Source organism: Vicia villosa, linkage group LG3 (assembly GCF_029867415.1).
Source record: "Vicia villosa cultivar HV-30 ecotype Madison, WI linkage group LG3, Vvil1.0, whole genome shotgun sequence".
NCBI classification, from domain to species: Eukaryota; Viridiplantae; Streptophyta; class Magnoliopsida; order Fabales; family Fabaceae; genus Vicia; species Vicia villosa.
Window position 1 is genome coordinate 210445736 of NC_081182.1, and position 21520 is coordinate 210467255.

General features: G+C 35.4%; 1 long non-coding RNA gene across 1 annotated transcript; it reads right to left on the reverse strand.

Annotated features, from left to right (window-relative positions):
* Positions 1-16141: 16141 nt before the first annotated feature.
* Positions 16142-16616, reverse strand: LOC131657261 (uncharacterized). Its single transcript, XR_009300568.1, has 2 exons — positions 16490-16616; positions 16142-16389 (listed from the first exon to the last, which is right to left on the reverse strand). It is a non-coding gene; the product is annotated as an uncharacterized LOC131657261 (long non-coding RNA).
* Between the last annotated feature and the right edge of the window lie 4904 nt (positions 16617-21520).

Below are 21520 nucleotides of genomic sequence, written 5' to 3' on the forward strand. Positions count from 1 at the left end.
GTTAACCGTTGGAGTTATAGCGAGTGGTATACCCTGGGATGGTTAGATGCGACGTAAGAGTCGAGATTGAATGCATGAGATATGCTGGTGTTGGTTATGTCAGATGAATTTTGAGACTCGACTAAGAAGGTGTTAATGGAGAATGGGAGAGTCAAATGAAGTACTCTTATCTGGGACTTTTACTTGAAGTATGTTTTCGAGGACGAAAACTCTTTTAGTGGGGGAGAGTTGTAACACCCCATAATTTCAGTTTATTAATTTAATTTGGATTAAATTAAATAATTGGAATTTTAGTAATTTATTTGGATTTATTTGGAAAATGATGAAATATTGGCATTGGGCCTAGAGTGGTGGTTAGCAGTAAGGGGGTGTTAACTAAGCAAGCCCATTATAATATTTTATTTTAAATTTTTTCATAAAATAAAGGAATTGGGAAAAAAGGAAGTGGAAGCACTAGTGACAGAGTCTGAGGAAAAGGAGAACACGTGAAAGTGAGAAGAGCCAAATGGGGAGAAGAACTTCGAAGATTCGACTCTAAGGTAAGGGGGGATTCTTCGGGTTAATAATCCTTATGCAATTGTAGGTAGTAGGATTGATTAGGATTATTGTCTAGTTCAATCGTACGTGTCGGGTTTGGGGAATTTTGTTAGGTTTTGATGAATTTGTATGATTTACATGATTCTGTTAATACGCATGATATGTGCTGTTAATACTTGTATAAAACTTGTCTGAAATGTGTGATGATGTGAAAATTAATGGTATTTGTGTGCTATGTTCGTATGTACCTGAAATTGGGGATATGGGATAGGGTAAATGCTGTCAAAATGATGAATTTGGCTGTGCAGGTACGTAGGAACCGGTTCCCATGTGGGACGAACCGATTCCCCCTTGTAAAAACAGAGAAGTATGGATTCTGGGCAGCTGGGAACCGGTTCCCATGTAGGGACAACCCGGTTCCCCATAGTAAAAACCAGAGATGAGACTTTTGAAGCTGCCAGGAACCGGTTCCCACGTAGGGACAACCCGGGTTCTGCAGCATTTTTCTAAAAATGTTTTATTTTTAAAAACCCATAACTTTTGATCCGAGTATCCGATTTATGTGCCGTTTTGGGTGTTGCGAAGCTAATTAGATGCTTTATTTGATAAAGTGATAAAATGGGCAGTGGCTGACTTTATTTTTAAAACTCGATTTAATTTTTGATGAATTGAAATATGGTATATGTATATGTGCTTATATATATGATTATTGATGCATGTATTTATGTTGGTGATGGGATTATGATATCCAACGAGTGATGTTGTTATATAACATGTCGTAGATGATACATATTTTGTGATTATGTTGTTAGGTTGTTTGATAATTTATTACATTGTGTGCAATGATGATAAATGTAACGATGTATAATCGTGGTGATGATTGATGATTTATGAATGTTAATATGCTGTTAATATTAACATGTGGATTGTGGTGAATGTATGCGTGTGATATATTTGTATGAATGCTAAACTTATGCATGCTTATCGGTGATGAATTGGTGATGATAATGAGACGATGTGATACATCGGATTGTTGATGTTGTAAGCATGTTATATGTTGCATTCATTGGCATACATTTTTGGTGATGGATCCCGGTGATGAAATGGATCAAAATGGTGGGCATAATTCCCATTGTGTGGAATTTGTGCTGGTTAAAACTGTATCTCGGTGATGAAAAAGATCAGTTGGATGGGTGTATCCCATGTATTGGTACCACATGCATAGTGTCAGTTGAATCATATGCATTGGTTATAACATGATTGGATGAAATCCAGTGTTATGCCTTGGTATGTTTATGTGATTGATGTATTGAGGAGTTGTTGTTAATATAACTTGATCATTGATGAAATTGATGAGTTGTGGGCTGATGGCCAATATTGTCGAATTGATGCTTGCTTGCTGTAATAATTCCGATTATATGTATGGTTGAGTGGATGATAATTGCTATGACATTTTATTGCTTATGACTGCATAATGTTTATTAATTCGAATGAAACTCACCCTTACTTTAATGATTACAGATTAAGGAGTAGCGGCATCAAAATGGGTGAGGATAGCTCATAGGCTAGTCCGTAGTCGTGTCGTGTCATGCTCTGATTGTAACACTGGGAAACGCTAGTTTAGAGACGAATTATCTTGTTGGTTTTGTTGTTTTATAATTGTATTGTAGTGACTTGCATAGATGATGAATATGCAATGTCATGAGTTGTGATCCGCTGTGTTGAACATGAATTGTGTTTTATATTAAATGGTTTCCTGTGTGGCATGACAATTGACTAAGATATTTCATATTAAAGAAATTGTGATACCCTTGTATTTCATGTTTACTCTGAATTTTTATTATATTTTCCGCGGGGGTTTAGAAGGGTGTTACACTGCTGGTCCAGTCCGAGTCCCAGTTCCTAATCAAAATGTCAACGCTCGAGGCAAAGAACCACAAGTTGAACAAGTTCAAACCCCGGTGGAGATCACTGCTGAGGATCCATCAAAGCAAGAAATGGAGGAAATATTGAAAATCATCTGCAAGAGTGATTACAATATTGTTGAGCAACTGGGGCACACCGCTTCAAAAATCTCAATGCTATCTCTGCTAAAATATTCAGAAGCTCATGCCAAAGCCCTGATGAAGTTCCTGAAAGCTGCGCATGTGCCTCAAGAGATCTCAGTCGACCAATTTGAGAATTGTGTTGCCAATCTAATCGTGAACAATGGTCTCGGTTTCTCTGATGTGGATCTAACCCCTGCTGGAAAAAATCACAACAAAGCCTTACATATCTCCATTGAATGTAATGGCACCACTCTATCCCATGTGCTAGTAGATAACGGTTCTTCTCTGAACGTGTTACCGAAAACAGTACTAGAAAAGCTTGACTTCGAAGGAATTGTGTTACAGCCAAGTGATGTTGTGGTAAGAGCCTTTGACGGGTCAACCAGAACGGTATACGGAAAAGTGAATCTCCCAATCAGAGTGGGTTCTCAAATCTTCGATTCTATCTTTTACGTAATGGAAATTCACCCAGCCTACTCCTGTTTACTTGGACGCCCTTGGATATATGGGGCAAACGCTGTAACTTCTACCCTGCATCAGAAGTTAAAATATCCAGTAAAAGGAAAGATTGTCACAGTCTATGGCGAAGAGGAATATGTGGTTAGTCACTTAAGCAATTCCAAATATGTTGAGTTGGAGGACGAATTCATCGAAACTCCATGCCAATCATTTGAGGTGGTCTTCCCAGATATCTCTACCACCAAGCATATTCCTGCTACTCCAGCTACAACTATGGCTTCTCTCAAAGATGCCAAAGCCATGATTGAACAGGGTGATTGCACAGTATGGGGACAGCTTCCCGATATACCCTACAAATCTGACAAGCTAGGCCTGGGCTATGATAGTGAAAATCAAAAGAATGATCAAGGTCCTCGTTCTGGAGGATTGATGTCACACTTCGTCAGCCAAGAAATAAACGCTATTGAAGATGAAGGAGTGTTCATGAACCATATCATTCAGCCGTATCCAGATGAAATTCCACCTATTTCCATGGGAATGTGGGATGCTGTTCAAGAACCAAACGGCGGGTATAATTATCAGTATGCCACACCTCAGAATTCTTATATTGCTATGGAGGACCTTACCCCGACTGGATGGGGTGATCAAATTGGAAATGACGAAAGTTTCACAAGTCCCGTCACTGAGCAATATCAAAATCCACCCAAAGAAGTATGGGACACGCTAGGAGAGCCCAACGGCAAATATGACTATATGGTGAAATACTCCGCTCCTCCAAGCTCACAAATTGCTATGAGAGACATTATCCCAACTGGATGGGATGAACATTGCGATGACAATTTCGCTTTCGAAGAAGCCAGGGAAATACCAAATAACGAGGGTTGCTTTCTGTCAGCATACACTCCTTGTCCGGATGCACAAGTCTCTATTCAAAACATCATCCCGACTGCATGGGACGGCCTTATCGAGCATCTTGCTCAGCCAACAGAGATATCTCAGCCTGGGCTCTCGTATCCAGCAGAGTATATCACTTATCCCGAAGGATCACCGGCTCATTTTCCCACTAATGAAATCAATGCTGTGGAAGATGAAGAAGACAACTGCATCTGGAACAGCTGGGTACTCCCTGCTCACAACAGTGGATTGAACAACTGGAAAGCTGAGGATGTGATCTCCTTTGACCAGGAGTAAATGCCATTTCCTGTTTTCTTTGTGTATATTGTGCAAAGATAAAAATGGTTCCTGAACAATCGAACCATGAGCTTGAAAAGCCGTGTGCCTTAGCACACCGGTCCTTCTATAAGGGCTTATCATATCATGATCATGTGCATTCAATAAAATCATGGGACGCTTGCATATTTAAATTTTGTGATCCTTTTCCTTCTTTCTTCGCTCTCTAATAGCTATGTTTTTTCTTCACACATACTCACATAATTAACTTGCAGATTCACATACACTCTGGATCCAATCAACAACGATTCTGCTATTGCCCGTCATGACTTTGAAAATCCGATCTACCAAACTGAGGACGAAAGTGAGGAAGATTGTGAAGTGCCAAGAGAACTTGCAAGGCTGCTAGAACAAGAAGACAAGGCCATACAGCCTCACGAGGAGCCAATTGAGGTCATCAACTTAGGCAGCAACGAAGAAAAGAAAGAAGTCAAAATAGGGGCTGATTTAGAACACAGCGTCAAGCAAAGACTGATTCAAATGCTGCGAGACTACGTCGAGATATTCGCCTGGTCCTATGAGGATATGCAAGGCCTTGACACAGACATTGTAGTTCATCGCCTACCAATCAAAGAAGGTAGCACCCCAGTCAAACAGAAACTACGAAGGAGTAGGCCTGATATGTCAAAAAAGATCAAAGACGAGGTTGAAAAACAGTTCAATGCCAGATTCCTAAAAGTTGTAAGTTATCCTCCTTGGATAGCTAACATCGTCCCTGTACCTAAAAAAGACGGGAAAGTCAGAATGTGCGTGGACTACAGAGATCTGAACCGGGCAAGCCCCAAAGATGATTTCCCTTTACCACACATCGATGTACTGGTTGACAATACCGCACAATGCAAGGTATTCTCCTTTATGGACGGATTCTCAGGGTACAATCAAATCAAGATGGCACCCGAAGACATGGAAAAAACCACCTTCACAACACCCTGGGGAACCTTTTGTTACAAAGTAATGCCCTTTGGTCTGAAAAACGCAGGAGCAACCTATCAACGTGCAATGGTAGCGCTATTTCATGATATGATTCATCAAGAAATAGAGGTGTATGTCGATGACATGATTGCAAAATCCAACACCGAGGAAGAACATTTGGGTCATTTACACAAGTTGTTTGACAGACTCAAGAAATACAAGTTACGACTGAATCATAATAAGTGTACCTTTGGAGTAAGATCCGGCAAACTCTTAGGATTCATCGTTAGCAGCAAAGGTATTGAGGTTGATCCTGCCAAGGTTAAAGCCATTCAAGAAATGCCTATACCTCGTACCGAGAAACAAGTCAGAGGATTCTTGGGACGTCTAAATTACATCGCCCGATTTATTGCCCACATGACTACTACTTGTGTGTCGATCTTCAAACTGTTAAAGAAAGATCAAGTGGAAAGGTGGAATGACGAATGCCAGTTAGCCTTTGACAAAATCAAAGAATATCTCCAAAAACCTCCAATCTTGTTGCCACCTGTGGAAGGCAGACCTCTGATAATGTACCTAACTGTGTTAGAAGACTCAATGGGGTGTGTACTAGGGCAACATGACGAATCTGGCCGAAAGGAGCACGCAATCTACTATCTTAGCAAAAAGTTTGCCGATTGTGAAACAAGATACTCACTACTCGAAAAAACTTGTTGTGCCTTAGCTTGGGCAGCTCGCCGACTAAGACAGTACATGCTAAATCACACCACTTTCCTAATCTCCAAGATGGATCCCATCAAATACGTGTTCGAAAAACCTGCTCTCTCTGGAAGAATAGCGAGATGGCAAATGATCTTAACAGAATATGACATTCAATACACTTCACAAAAAGCAATCAAAGGAAGTGTGGTAGCTGATCATCTGGCTCATCAAGCAGTGGATGATTATCAAGCATTGAACTTTGACTTCCCAGACGAAGACATTATGCTAGTCAATGACTACAAACAACCAGGACCAGAAGAAGGACCCGAGCCAGGATCCCGGTGGACTATGGTTTTTGATGGAGCTTCTAATACACTTGGCAATGGCATCGGAGCTGTGATCATTTCCCCCGCAGGAAGTTACACACCGTTCACTGCCAGGTTATGCTTCAATTGCACTAACAATATAGCCGAATACGAAGCATGTATTCTGGGTCTTAAAGCTGCAATCGATCTAAGAATCAAATTCCTGGAAGTCTACGGAGACTCGGCCTTGGTAATCTACCAAGTCAAAGGGGAATGGGACACGAAGCACCCGAATCTAATTCCTTACAAAGAATATGTGCTGAGTTTGATTCCTTACTTCGAAGAAATCACTTTCGAACACATCCCACGCGAGGAAAATCAACTAGCTGATGCTTTAGCTACCATGTCATCCATGTTCAAAGTCAGGTGGGACAACGAGGCGCCTATGATCACCATTTACAGGCAAGATGAACCATCCTATTGCAATGAGATCAATGCCGAAGGAACCGAGGAAAAACCATGGTTCCATGAAGTAAAAAGATATCTCGAAGCTCAGGAGTACCCTGAAGGGGCATCCATTAACGACAGAAAGTTTCTAAGGAGATTTGCTGCCAAATTCTTTCTAAGCAATGGAACCCTATACAAACGCAACCATGACTCGACTTTACTTCGCTGTGTAAACAAGAAGGAAGCAGAACAGATCATGAAAGAAATACACAATGGTGCCTTCGGTACTCATTCCAGTGGACATACAATGGCTAAAAAGATCCTTAGAGCAGGTTATTACTGGTCTACCATGGAAACAGACTGCCATCATCACTCCCGAACATGTCACAAATGCCAGATATACGCTGACAAAGTACATGTACCTCCAGTTCCATTAAGCGTCCTGACGGCTCCTTGGCCTTTTGCAATGTGGGGTATTGATATAATTGGAGAAATCAAACCTACTGCCTCCAACGGACATCGCTTTATCCTGGTCGCTATTGACTACTTCACAAAGTGGGTAGAAGCAGCTTCATTTGCTTCTGTTACCAAGAATGTGGTGGCCCGGTTCATCAAATGCAATCTCATTTGTCGGTACGATATCCCTGAACGGATTATCACGGATAATGGCACAAATCTAAACAACAGAATGATTACTGAACTTTGCATACAGTTCAAGATCAAACATCATAATTCTTCTCCATATCGACCAAAGATGAACGGCGCGGTGGAAGCTGCCAACAAGAATATCAAGAAAATCATACAAAAAATGACAGTAACCTACAAAGACTGGCAGGAGATGTTGCCTTTTGCTCTTCACGGTTATCGCACATCTGCGCGTACTTCAACAGGGGCAACTCCATTCTCCTTAGTCTATGGTATGGAGGCAGTTCTTCCAATTGAAATTCAGATTCCTTCCCTAAGGATTATGAAAGAAGCCAATCTAGATGAAGACGATTGGATTCAAACACGGTTGGACCACATAAACTTGATTGATGAGAAAAGGCTCACAGCTATTTGTCATGGTCAGCTATACCAAAAGCGTATGATCAAAGCCTTCAACAAAAAGGTCAAAAGTCAAGCATACCAAACTGGTGGCTTGGTTGTCAAACGCATCATCTTACCACAAGGTGATCCCAGAGGCAAATGGACTCCCACCTACGAGGGACCATTCATAATCAAGAAAATATTCTCCGGCGGCGCCATGTTGCTTACCACCATGGATGGCGAGGATTTCCCACATCCTGTGAATGCTGACATAGTCAAAAAATACTTCTCTTAAAAAAAAAAAAAAAAAAACAGCTCGCTAAGTTGAAAACCTGAAAGGGCAACTTAGGCAAAAAAATGAGCGTCTCGGTGGATTGAAAACCCGAAAGGGCGGTCCAGGCAAAAATTAGAGACTAAACAAATACTATCCCGGTAGGCTGAAAACCTGAAAAGGCAGCCTAGGCAAAAGTTAGGGAATGAAGCATACAACTGTGTTCCGTTCAGCTGCCTACTCACCATCAAGATTCAACACCTCAAAGACACCGATCAGTCCAATCACTTTCTTCCAACAAGTGAGGGATGAGATGCTCGAAGACAGATTGGCAATAGCAGAGTTGAAACTTGACTGGATCGTTCTCATATAGCTATTTATCTCTATAAATATTTTCCAAAACTTTCTGACAGTTTCCTACTTCTAGGATTGTTGTCTCCCTGTGCTAACCAGCCTATCATGGCTCTTTTTCAAAAATCAATGCAGCTTTTTCAAAAATCACCATTTTCACTTTTTCTGTTTTAAATACGTAAACGTCCCAATGATAATTTTGAATGAGCATGTGCATTTAAATATGATTGATGTTTACCAAGAAAAACAGGAATAGCATTCAGGAAATGTCCCAATTATCTGGACATCATCCCATCAGAAGAAAATCACCAAGAGAAACGCATTTCTCAGCAAATTCCTCAAAAAGATTTTCTCTTCAAAAGAAGTCTTATCCCCCAGCAGGATTGTTCCAGATTACTATCTTCAGAAGGTGTGATCCCCGCACCCGGACTTGGTCAGATAGTGCATCGGAGGATTATGCATCTTCCTCATTCCCATTTGAAAGGGCATCAGAACTTCCAGCTACCTTTCATTCCCAAGTGATTAGTCAAAGATCCTTCAACAGAGTACTATGGTTCTCAAAGAATTTCCCCAGCCGAGGGTACTCAAACAAGACAAAAGATCATCGACAATCACAATATATTCATGTCCAGATGACTAGTGGGAATTTATTTTTCCAACTAGAAGCTTGACACGCATCACATTCACATTCATATTCACATTCATATTCATACTTCATACATCATACATCATGCATCATGCGCATATTCATACGCATATTCATACACAACATAACATGCATATTTCTCCGGGAATATCTCATACTTACATGCATTATAAACATTGCATATCACTAACTTGATTTTTCAGGTAGACGGATATCTTCAACAAAGATGTTCTCAATCACATGCAGTGTTCACCTGAATTCCATGAACGGTTCTCTCAGATATAATCAAGCCGAAGATTCATTCTGATCACTTACCAACTCAAAAACAGACATCACAGATCTAAAGCGATACCTCAGACGGATCCAGAACGATCTAGCATCACAGATCTAAAGCGATACCTCAGACGATTCCAAAACGATCTAGCATCACAGATCTAAAGCGATACCTCAAACGGATCCAGAACGATCTAGCATTACAGATCTAAAGCGATACCTCAGACGATTCCAGAACGATCTAGCATCACAGATCTAAAGCGATAGCTCAAACGGTTCCAAAACGATCTAACATTGCAGATCTAAAGCGATACCTCAGACGGTTCCAGAACGATCTAACATTGCAGATCTAAAGTGATACCTCAGACGGTTCCACAATGATCAACTTCCAAAATCTAAATCGGAAAAACTTTGGACAAGTTCCGTAACGATTATCTTCCAAGACTTAAAGCGGTAACCTTGGACGGTTTCGAAACAGTCAACACAAAGACTTTCAAATCCTTCATCAAGATATAATCAATGGATTCATTCTGATGCATAAACCATCAACCCATTCACCAGGTGGCAGCTGAAAGTCCATCTCAGGTAATGTTTCAATCTGCCCACAACATTTCGCAGACGACATTCAAATGCAACTTCCAACATCTCTTCTGATCAAGGTAAGTGCAAATTTTCAGGGCATCTAAATATTCAATCATCTTCTACCTTCATATTTCAGACAATCTCTTCAGGTTTAAGAAGATTGAATAGGGGCAACTGTTATACCCCAAAATTTGCCCACATCTTTTTTTCAAGAAAACTCCAATCTGAAAATTAAGAGTCTCATATAATCATGGATTTATTTCAACAAATATCCTGACATATGAAATACTTAATTTTTAGACTTTTTCTTATACAGTAATTTGGCTTGCAGTTGAATTTATTCTTACGCAAACGCCAAATAATGTTTATTACTTCACACATGCTATTTATTTATTTACAGATAAATAGTACTGACACAATTGGTACAGAGTTAAATCTTTTTGCAGGCGCAGAATCAGGAAACTCATACTGTACTGGTAACAAGTAGATTATTATTATCTTTTGTTTCCCACTAATTTTTGTACTATATTCCATTATTTTCAAAAAAATCTTTTCAAATCTCTTTTTCAAAAATCAAATCTCTCTTTTTCCCAACACTATCTCCACTTTCTTTCAAATCTTATTTCCACTCAAATTTTCCTTTTGTACGGAATCACATCATTCCCCAACGTCTCTATCTTTCTTTCCACTCTATAAATACCTTCCATTTTCTTCCATAAAATCTCACATCAAATTCTAATTCATCTCTGAAATTTCCACTTCATAATCCATCTTCTCTTCTTCCCTGACCAGAATGGCAAAATGGATAGAGACACTGTCTCTTACAGTCATCACCATTGCTACGGTGATCATGACTTTCTTCTGCTTGCATAGTCCTGAAGAGTGTGGACCTGCAATGGTTATGCTCCCAATCATCTACATGTTATTGTTCATAGCATGGGTCATCAATCGTCATTCTTAAAATTTGCCGTATTTCTTATTTCTTAAATGTACCGTTTATTCGTCGTACTGTTCAATATAGTATGTAATATTTGTACTGTCAGTATTAAATGTTGTACTATTTGTCATAATATTGCTTAATTACTCAGATAATATTTTATGTGTTTTCTACCAGTCAAATATTCATTTTTCTGTGCATTAAATGATTTTCAGGGTTATTATCGGTAATTTTGCCCGCATACAGTAAATATTAGTTATTTATTATGTCTGTGTTTTTCTAACAATTCATGTAAATAAACTTTCATTTTTCACATAAAACAAAAAAACAAAAAAACAAAAAAGAAAATTAGCTTTGACTGTTGATTTTCACTCTAACTGCTACGTCAATACCTGAACAGTTAGTTGACAGCCAAACTGCTGGCAGTACAATTCTCAATGTTTTGTACCATCAATCAAATCAATCTTTCACAATTCAAAATTCCAAGATTTTTGTTCTAGAAGTATTCTGAATATCACGCGATTAGCAGAGACTCAACACTGCACAAAAATCAGGTACGCTTAATTGTCTCCTACACAAACAGTCCCTGACTAGGGTTTTCTTGTTTTTACAGGAGAAACAAGTTTTTGAGAGCTCAAATGGATTTCATGCACATCCATATATCTCAAAGTACCATCATACAAATTTTCAAGCTTCAATTCACTCAGACGCACCGTCAGCAGCTCAAACAGTCAATAGACGACCCGTTTGACCAAAAAAGTCAACAGACAGTCAAAAATGAAATTTTTTGTCAAACTCCATATTTTGTCAAAGGATTCATCATTTAATCATTGGATGATCATAATTCATCAAGGAAAGATCAAAAATCAACAAAACCCTAAGATTCAAAATTAGGGTTTTTGCCTGAAAAGTCAACTCAACTTTGACTGATCATAACTCTCTCATCCTTCATCCAAAAAATTCAAACCAAAGCTCATTTTGAAGGAAATTCAATTATATTTCAAATGCAATTGATCCCATGGTCATTGCATTCACCATTTGAAAAATATGACCAAAGACATTACAGGTCATTTTCAAAGTCAACAAAAAGACACTTTTTTCAAAAGGACACACAAGGAGCATCAAAAATCATTTTGACATGAGACCAAAGGCATTGGTTAGAGGACTCTTTGAGGTTTCCAAAAAGTGCAAGATCTCCTTCATATGACAAAAATTGAAGGATTTACACCTTGTTAAAGTTGGCTAAATTTTGGAAAATGCATGAAACCAACATTGTTCAAAATTGCATTTTTTCCAAAAGGGGCCAAGTTTTTATGGTTCAAACATCTTTGCCATGTTATTATGGGCCTCCCACGACCAAGACTAAGCCCATACCTTTTTTTATCCATTTTTGCATGATTTTATCTTATTTTAAGATTAAAATTAAAAGGAAAATGCATGGATAATGGTTAGCTTACAAATCAAGCATGACTCACCTCAAAGAATCTTCATCTTTCTGCAGAGAATTGAAGGGCAAGGCAGGTGCATTGAAGGCAAGGTGACTTGGTCAAGAATTCAAGCTTTTTTAATATTAAAAAACCAAAGTTTCAACAAAGGCAACTAAGACACTTCTTAGCTTCAATTGTAAGCACTCAATGCTTATAAATAAGCTATCATAGTTCAGTAACAAAAGGAGGCGAGTTCAGAAGCATACATAAGCTCATAACACTTGTAATCACTTGAAAAAAATTCAAAGAAAACTCAAATTCGAATTTGTAATTTCAGTCCATTTCAATACAAACTAAGCATTCATGCACCTTCCTTGAACATCACTGAAACTATCTCAATCAGTTACAAGCCTTAAAGCTCACTGAATCGAGCTACACGGGTCAAAATTTGTTCAAACTAAAATCAATTCGTATCTGGTTATTCACACATGTTTAACAAGATGTAGACATACTATTGAGTTTGGTTTGAGGTGTAGATCATTTCTGGAAACTTAATTGAAGTTTGGACACGTACAAACGAAATCACCATTTTAGGGTTCATAGCTTCAAAATTAGGGCTTTCCAAATTAGGCAAAATTAGAGGTTCTAATTAGCACCATTGAATTCGCATGGACCAAACGGATTGAACTGATAGGTCGCGCCAAATTTATTTATACGTTTACCCCTATTCGCTATTTTGCAGGTTTGAAGTTCATCAACTACAGCGCTTGTTTCATAAAAGCGCTGTAAAAACCCCTGGCTGAAGGTTGAAGACGATGAGGTGTCTCCACCTCATTGGTCCAGAAGCGCGCGTGTTTTTTAAATTTCCTCTAATTCTGTGTTTTGCAGGCGCGTCATAAGTGATGTTCCCTCAATTTCTGGACCATCTGATTTCATTTATGACTCATCCAACGCGCCAGATCAAACAATCCTTATCATGCACTCTCCAGCCTACCACACAGGATCAGTATCCTTTATTTTCTATTTTATTTTAATTTCTTTGTTAAATTAATTAAAAATAGTTTTAAAAATCCAAAAAATACACAAAAAATATTTTTAGACTTCTAAAATAATATACTATTTTCTGAAATAAAAATATTTTATTTTTCTTTAAAGTTTCAATATTTTGCATAATTAATTAGTATATATTTATATATTTGCTTTTTAATTATTCTAACCAATCAAAAAATCATTAAAAAAATTGTTCTTTATATTAAATATTGTTTATATATTATAAACTAATTTTGTACATATTTTGAATAACTTTCTTTTTAAGTTTTAATTATTTGTATAATTATTTGCATAATTATGTTTTAATTAACTTAAATCAATTTCAAAATCAATTTCAAAAATTCCAAAAAAATTAGTTTTGTTTTAAAATTAATTTAAAATATTTTGTACATATTTTAAACTTAATTTCTAGGTTTAAATCTATTTTCATCTTTTTTCTTCATTTTAATTTAATTAATCATGCATTAATTATAATTAAAAACAAATCATAAAAAATCCAAAAACATGCCTTTTATTTTTCTTGCAATTTAAATTCCTAGATAAATGTATAGGATGTCAAATTCATGTAAATAGGCTAGTTTACATTTCCTGCACAATCGATGTAATAGCGTAGATTTACTTTCCGCACTTTACATTTCCGCATTTTAATTTCCAGCAAATATAAACTGCGTGTATGTCAAAGATAAAATTGAACCGTTAGATCACTAACTTCAAAGATAAATATCTGAATACAATCACAATCACACTTGCACCTTTTCAGGTAATCCCTTATCATTCTTTTCAAAATCAAAGTCAAAATTCCACTGTTTCGAGTACAAAATCGAACCTTGCTTTTATATCCGGTGAAAGGATAGATTTTTAAAGGAAATAGGATAAAGACCTTACAACTCATGGTAGACCTCCTAGTTTGCTTGCTCAAATCAAAACAAACAAAATTCTCATACATTGTTGTTTTTCAAAACAAAACTTTCCAAAAAGACAATACTTTGTATACATCCCAAACACGGATTATTACAAAGTTAACGTTCTTTTCAAAAACATCTTTCGAAAGATAAACAAGCATTTTGTATACATCCACACACGGATCATTACAAAATTCAATTTACAAAAGTATTTGAAACCACATATGAGCATTCTAAGGCAATTGAAAAGTGATCGAAAAACAAGTGAGCTAAGCAAACTTAAGAGCCCATGGATAACCATGGATACAAAGGGTGCTAACACCTTCCCTTTGTATAACCTACCCCCTTACCCAGAATTTCTCAAAGGTCTTTTTTCTGTGTCTTTTATAAACCTTTCCTTAATTGGATAAAATAAAAGGTCGGTGGCGACTCTGTGATATTTTCAAAAATGCGAAAGCATTAAGCGATAAAAAAGAGTCAGTTCACGTAACTCTCCAGAGCAGAGGTATGGCCCGGATTAAAAAACGGAGGTCCACAGTCACAAAGGGTATTTCCTTGCTCCTCAAGGATCTACTAGCATATTCTAAGTAAAAATTTGGTTGCCGCTGAAAATAAAGATCTGGTTCTATCTCAATCATATCCAGAAGGATAGGATGAAACGAATCTGGTATAAAATTCCAAAGCTGAGACACGTGGGCAACGTCATGCAACCCAAATAGTGAAGGAGGCAACGCTAACTAGTATGCAACTTCGCCTACGCGTCTCATGATTTGATACGGTCCCACATATCTTGGGATAAGTTTGCGCGTCCTGAACGCTCCTTTCAATATTAGCCTCTGAGTAACCTTAAAAAACACGTGATCCCCTTCACTTAATTCTAAGGATCTCCTCCTCCTCTTCGCATAACACTTTTAACGGTCTTTCTCTTTCTTCATTTTTTCTTGGAACATTTTGATCTTTTGTGTCGTCTCTTGAAATATCTCAGGTCCAAGAATTCCTCTTTCACCAACTTCTGACCAACATAAGGGTGATATAAATTTTCTTCCATATGAAGCTTCATATGGTGCCATGGCGATACATGAGTAGTAATTGTTGTTGTACGCAAATTCTACCAAAGGTAAATGATCTTTCCAATGTGCACCACTTTCTAGAATACATGCCCTCAACATGTCCTCAATGGTTTAGATAGTTCTCTCCATTTGCCCATCAGTTTAAGGATGATTAGAAGTACTCAAACTCAAATCCGTCCCCATCTCATTGTGAAAATATCCTAAAATATCAAAGTAAACTTTGGATCCCTATTCGATACTATACTGGAAGGCACACCATGCAATCTCACAATTTTCGCTATAAAAAATCTCGCGAGATGACCAACCTTATGGGTTGTCTTAACAGGCAAGAAATGTGCGGATTTAGTTAATAGGTCTATGATCACCTAAATAGAATCATTTCCACCCATGTAGTTCCACTATGAAGTCCATGGAAAAAAATTGGGTCTAAAATTAATGAGACAACTGATTGGCATCATGCGCTAATCACTTGATAAATATGCAAGGAAAGTCAATTGATATATATGCAGTACAATCTTGGAGGTTTAACATACTATCAAAATGTCAAATCGCATCATCATATGATAGTTGGTCGATTTCACCCATAAAAAGTGTTATGAAATTGTATATGACGAAAAGTCAAATTTATTAACATCCATCAAATTTATAAATCACGCAAATATAATTTCTCTTGTTTTTTTAAAAGAATAATCTTATTTTAAATAAAAATAAAAATAATTTTTTTTCATATTCTTATATCTTATAAAATATTCAAAATTAATTATTTTTAAATTAGTTGAATTACATGTTGTTATCAAACTCGTGCAACACACAATTAATTGATTTTTTTTATACGGAGAACTTGGAGGCAACAATACAGAGAACAAAGTCATAATTTCATCATAGTATTTTTTTTAATTGTTTTCTCATTTCATTGTCGATATTTTAGAGAACAAAGTCATAATTTCAAAATATATAAAAATTCAATTCTTAGTTGGAAGCATAAATCTTGAATGGCAACTTATGAAATATTCTACCATAACATATATTTAGTATTCCTAGTTTTTTTTTCTTGGTTGGAAGCATAAATCTTAAATGGCAATCATAAATGTCGATATTTCTTCCTTACATTTGCATAAGCAAACAACATACGTTTTCAAGGCAGTGGATTTGCATATGTAACTTATTCACGCTAACTAACACATGTGCACAATCTTCATTAGTTTCACATGGAACTATAATAAAAAATAGAATAAAAAATGTTAGTAAAATTTGATAAAAAAATCATGTAAAAGCTACCAAATAAAAAAAAATTTAAGGGAAAACAAGATTTACAAATAGCCTTCGCTGAGAGAAAGAGTAGGGACAGAAACAAAACTATAACATAATGAAGTTTGAGAATTTTAGCCATATGTTTTTATCTTTTAATTTTACAAATGAATTGATATCTATTCAATGTATATTATTGCAATGCTAGAAACACTTAAATATTTGTAGCACTAGAACCCATACTATATTTTAATATATTTTATTGTTCCTTTTTCACAATTAATAAATGTCTCTTAAGCATATTTAAAAAAGAGGTAACATAAAAATACTTATAATTTTTAAATCTATTTTTTAAGAAACTTTTCATCCTTTTGGGATAGAAAGCAGACAAGTGTTTCTAGAAAATTTGTTAAACATTAGTAGGATTACGAATGGTAATTGGTATTCACGGAAATGTATACTATATATTTTTTTTATCTATCTTATTAGATAAATATGATATTTGTATTCACTCTATATCTGCGTGAGTATCAGTTAGACGGATATCTACGAATTTTGAAATATCCACATAATATTATGAATGCCATTTTCTTAAATATGGGAAATTACAATTTATTAATTTTTCTTATATGATGTAAATAGAAAATTACTAAGTTTTTGTAAGCAGCTAGGGTTTAATAATAGAACAAAATGTAGGTATAATTTTTTAGGTGTGGTTCTTACTATTTTCCAATGAAAATATGACAACTATATAATTTCCTCTTACATGCATGTATGCAAATTTCTCCTATTTTCACTCACTAAAAGATATGTAAGTATATTTGTCATATTTTCATTGGAAAATAGTAAGAATCACACTTAAAGAATTGTACCTAAGTTTTTTCCTTAATAAGACACCATAAATTATTAAGTTAATGTAATTTTCTTTATGTCACTACGTAAATAAAAAGTTGCAATTTTATACTTATTAGTTAATACAGTTTACTAAGTTAATATAAGTTATTATGGTTTTTGTCAAAGGAATTTTCTAAATTTAATAATTTAAAAAATATTTGAATAATGTTGATAATTATTACCTGTAGATATCCATCAAAATATTCATAAATTCGTGCTTGTGAGGTTTTACCTTTAGATATCCACAAATATAGGTTTTTTTTTTTTGCTATATCTTATTTTCTAAAATCACTTGAGCATAAGAAATAAGAATCATAATTTGTATTATTGTGTGATTTCTTCTACAATATATAATACTACATTCAAATTTTGATTCTTCCAAAAAAAATGTTTATTAATTTAAAAAATAAGGTGCTTTGATTATAATTGGAGGATGAAAAACATCTTATCCCTAGAAGCCGCCATTTTAATTTTTTTAAATAAAAATTAAATCTTATCCTTCAGTTTTGAAGTTTATTGAAGGGTAATGTAGCTGAAGTTGTGAAAAACACTAGAAAGGGGGATTTGAATAGGATTTTAACACCAAAAACTTTTCCCTTTAAAAGTAGTTTATTGATAATAAAAATAAATATGAAAGAAGTAAAGAACAAGGTATGTTTATAATAGTTCACTTGAAAATTATCAAGCTAATCTAGTCCACCCGCCAATGTGATTTTGCCTTATCAACAAGGTCTTAATCAAATAATCTCAAGATTATTACACTTGCACAAGCTAGCCGCGAGTGACTCACTAACAATTCTAAGACACGCTAATCTTAAACTACTTAAGGATTCTGACAAACTGCTCCGTTAAGGAAAAATCAAACTTCAATTTGAAAAGAAATTTTGTTTACAATATATGCTTCTACACAAGCTGATAGTAAACAATAATATGGGTGTTTTGACAACAAGATTAGGGAGCTTATGAACAATCTTTCAAGAGTGTATGAGTGTGTAAAGTGAGAAACATTTTCTTTGAGTCTTCAAGCCTATTTATAGTAAAATAAAATAATATATCTGTTGGAGGGTGTTTCTGGAATTTTTAAAAAGTTGGCAGCTTGAAATAACGTGGGAGACAAGATAGTACAATGGGTTCGTTCTTTCATGGTAGTGGAGCAAAATATTCGCTTGAACCGTGTACCTTATACCATGTAACCGTCATCTTCTATTCTTCTTGGACTTCAGAGGCTTCTGATGAGCATGAGTTAGAAGAGAGAAAATATGCATGAGGTCTTCAGAGCTTGAAGTATTTAGAGTCTTCAGAACTGCTTCTTCAGAAACTTCAGCACTTGGTCTTCAGTACCTTTTATCTTCTGAAACATAAGTCTTCAGCATCTGGCCAATTCCTCAGAACCTTTGTCTTCAGATCCTTAGAACTTGGTTTCTTTGATAGCGTATCAGAGTGACACCTTCAGAGCCTTCTAAAGTGGTTTGTTACTGTTCAGCAGAACTTATGGAGCACAGAAGCTAAACTTGGTTTCTTCTGATGTGTTGGCCACGCCTTTCATCAGATGCAGAACCTGTTTGTTAAATACTCAAAATAACAAACAATAAGGTACCAAAATTGTTCATATAAACATACTCATTAATATCATCAAAACTCAGAGATATTTTATTTAATTGAAGCTAGATTTTATCTCAATTATTTTCCCTCATATTATTTTACCAACCGAGATATAAAATCTAATTTTTTTTTATTCAAACATCAAAATATTGAGTCTTATTCACATTTTATTATTTTCCATAAAATATTTGCGCCCTAGCGAAGAAAATAAACCCCATTCTTCATCATCTCCTACTAACAAACTGAAACATCGTTCTTCATCTTCTCCAAGGAGGAAGGAAGCTCGAATAAGGAAACTCGAACCTTAAACCAGCACATTTCTTTGACTCGCTCATCACGCTTTCTGTATAACTTTCTCCATGACTTTACAAGTAATATTTGTGTTGTTGTTGTTGTTATTGTCGTCAACGGCGTTGTTATCGTTTTTGTAATTCTTGTCATGGTCTTTGAGAGTTAGGGTATAATATTGTGTTTTTTTCCAGGTATTTTTAGTTGTTGTATTTTATTGTTGTTTTGTTGAGATCTAAAAATCATATGGTTTTGGTTTTGTTCGATTTTTATTTTATTTTCAGAAATTGTATGAGATTATGGATCTTAGTTGTATGAAAGCCAATACATTAAGTCAATATTTACGGAGAAAAATCTTCCTAACAATAATGAGATTTTATTGTCCTTGTTAAAAATTCGGTAATACGCAAAACCATTCAAAGGGACATATATTATATCATTTAGATTGTGATGAAATTATTCAAAATTACACAAAATGTGTATGACATGGTGAAGTGTTAAAAACGATCAACGTCACATAGAGTGGAAGTTAAGAAATATACGAATGGTACTATACAAGATATGATATGTGATATTGAAGTAGTTTTTTTAAGCTCAGTTATATAGGCGGGATAACGATGGGTATCATGAAAATTTTCCTGTTACACATCAGTTATTGAAAAATTATAAAGTGTTCTTCACATGGGTTAGATCACTAGCTTTTGTGTTTCTATTATTTTTATAATTGGATTGAGCCCCCAACACTCCTTATCAGTTATTTAAGAAACCAAGGTATTAAGGAAGTATTATTACCTCGATTTAAATTATTAGCCAAGGGAAAAATATTTTTATTTAATTATTTGTTTATTTTTCTATATTTTAGTTCGAACCTGTATTACAAAAATATTTTTTGCTCATTTTTTAAACATATACATTATTACAGAACCATAGTTTAGTTATTTCTGAAACATACTTTGTACCTTTTGCCCATTTCTCAAACAAAATCATTGTATCAAGAATATTCATTGGTTACACCATTTGGAATGCCAAAATGGCACATGTAAACCTTATAAGTTTACAACAAATTAAAACTAAAACAAATGATTAACCAACAAAAGAAATAACCAAAATTCAATGTCTTGTAGGCCCTCCAAAATTTCTTTTATGTGATTTGGCATCAGTCATTAAACACCTATAATTTGAACTACATTTGATAAAAAAACATTTATCAATTAGTTTTCTCATATCCCCTCTATATGATCATAACGAATAGCATGCACGTCATTATCGTAATCATTTTCTTCTGATAAGAGACGTACATGTATTGCAAAATAGAGGGTATCAAACTTAAACTTTTGATTTTCATCACTATCAGGAATATATTTTCCTTGAAGAACAAGTTACCAGCTTGTGTTAGAAGGATTAATTACATAAAAAGCTTGTTTTTCTTAGGATGCCTGATGAATGGTTTGTTAATATAAGTCTCCTTTCGAAGATCAATCCGTGTGAATCCTAATTCATCAGTTTCTACCAGTGTTACTATCAATCCACTTTCACTTAAATAAATGAAATTTAAAAGTAACATAATTAATCTCCATAATATCCTCTGATATTTTTAGTACAGGCACAACACATCCTAACACAGTTGTATCACATGATGTCAAGACAGATGTTACATCATCTGAAAACAGACCAAACACACCAGACTGAAATTGATACTTAATTTAAATTTCATAATTATAAATGACACATATAAATAATAACCCATTTGAGTGCAAAAATACGTAATTTGGGGGGCTAGCAAGCCAGTAAGGAAATCCATTATTAGTAGTATCAATTCAAAGCTAAACAGCCCTAGTATACAACATCTCACTTAATAACTATCCATTGCAAATTCTACCTAGAAATGGGTATCTAGATATGGGAAATCACCATCCCACTTCCTAAATCACCGCATTGATATTTAGCAGTCTTAATCCCATTGACTATATCAAGAACAACAAAATTTAGAATATTACACTTCAAATAAAAAATACTTGATCTTGTTTAAAAGCTTCAACCAATAATAATACTCAACTCAATGCTTAAAAGCTCTAAGAGTGAGAACAAACACCTTGAGAAAAAGTTAAGTTACAAATAGTCTACCACACAGTATCAGAAGATACGTGGGTGATTTAAACCACAATAGACTCTCAAAACCTAAGACTTTTAACCTTCCCATAATTTTACTATTGTGAAAGACTTAGTAAATCAGGTTTAGGGATCTCTTTAAATAGTCTTCAGCAGTCATTGAGCTTCGAAACACTTTACTTGATCCACAAGGTGAGAGTTACA